Source organism: Colobus angolensis, unplaced genomic scaffold (assembly GCF_000951035.1).
Source record: "Colobus angolensis palliatus isolate OR3802 unplaced genomic scaffold, Cang.pa_1.0 Scaffold43, whole genome shotgun sequence".
NCBI lineage: Eukaryota > Metazoa > Chordata > Mammalia > Primates > Cercopithecidae > Colobus > Colobus angolensis.
The window spans coordinates 2,625,609-2,626,653 of NW_012117710.1; the positions used below are offsets into that span (position 1 = coordinate 2,625,609).

Genomic DNA, 1,045 nt, shown 5'->3' on the forward strand with positions numbered 1-1,045 from the left:
AAATAAATAAATAAATAAATAAATAAATTTTTTATAGATTTTATATTTTTAAAAAATTAATTTTCTGGCCAGGCGAAGTGACTCACGCAAACCTACAGAATGGGAGGAAATATTTGCAAACTATATCTCCTGTAAAGGACTAATATCGAGAACCTACAAGGAACTCAAACAAATCAGCAGGAAAAAAAACAAGTAACCCCAATAAAAAGTGGGCAAATGACATAAACAGATATTTCTCAAAAAAAGATACACAAATGGCCAGCCGGGCACGGTGGCTTACGCCTGTAATCCCAGCACTGTGGGAGGCTGAGGCGGGTGGATCACCTGAGGTCAGGAGTTCAAGACCAGCCTGGCCAACATGGTGGAAACCCCGTCTCTGCAAAAATACAAAAATTAGCCAGGCGTGGTGGCGGACGCCTGTAATCCCAGCTACTTGGGAGGCTGAGGCAGGAGAATCGCTTGAACCGGGGAGGCGGAGGTTGCAGTGAGCCGAGATCACACCACTGCACTCCAGCCTGGGCGACAAAGAGTGAGACTGCCTCAAAAAAAAAAAAACTACACAAATGGCCAACAAATACATACAAAAAATCCTCAAAATCACTAATCCATCAGACGGACATGCAAATGAAAACCACAAAAATCCTCAAAATCACTAATCCATCAGACGGACATGCAAATGAAACCCACAATGAGATAGTATCTTATCCCAGCCAGAATGGCTATTATTAAAAAGTTAAAGAACAACAGATGTTGGCGTAGATGTGGTACAAAGGGAATGTTTATACGCCACCGATGGGAATAAAATTAGTACGACATCTGTGGAAAACAGTATGGAGCTTTCCCAGAGAACTAAAGGCAGATCTATCATTCGATCCAGCAGTCCTACTACTGAGTAATCACTCAAAAGAAAAGAAAAAATTACATAAAAAAGGGGCCGGGCATGGTGGCACACACCTGTAATCCCAGCACTTTGGGAGGCCGAGACGGGCAGATCACTTGAGGTCAGGAGTTTGAGACCAGCCTGGCCAACATGGTGAAACCCCAT

At 43.1% G+C, this 1,045-nt stretch overlaps 1 protein-coding gene across 1 annotated transcript in view; it reads right to left on the bottom strand.

Annotated features, from left to right (window-relative positions):
* Positions 1 to 1,045, bottom strand: part of SNX8 (sorting nexin 8) — a 65,427-nt gene that overhangs the window by 51,410 nt on the left and 12,972 nt on the right. The gene's annotated exons all lie outside the window — the stretch shown is intronic.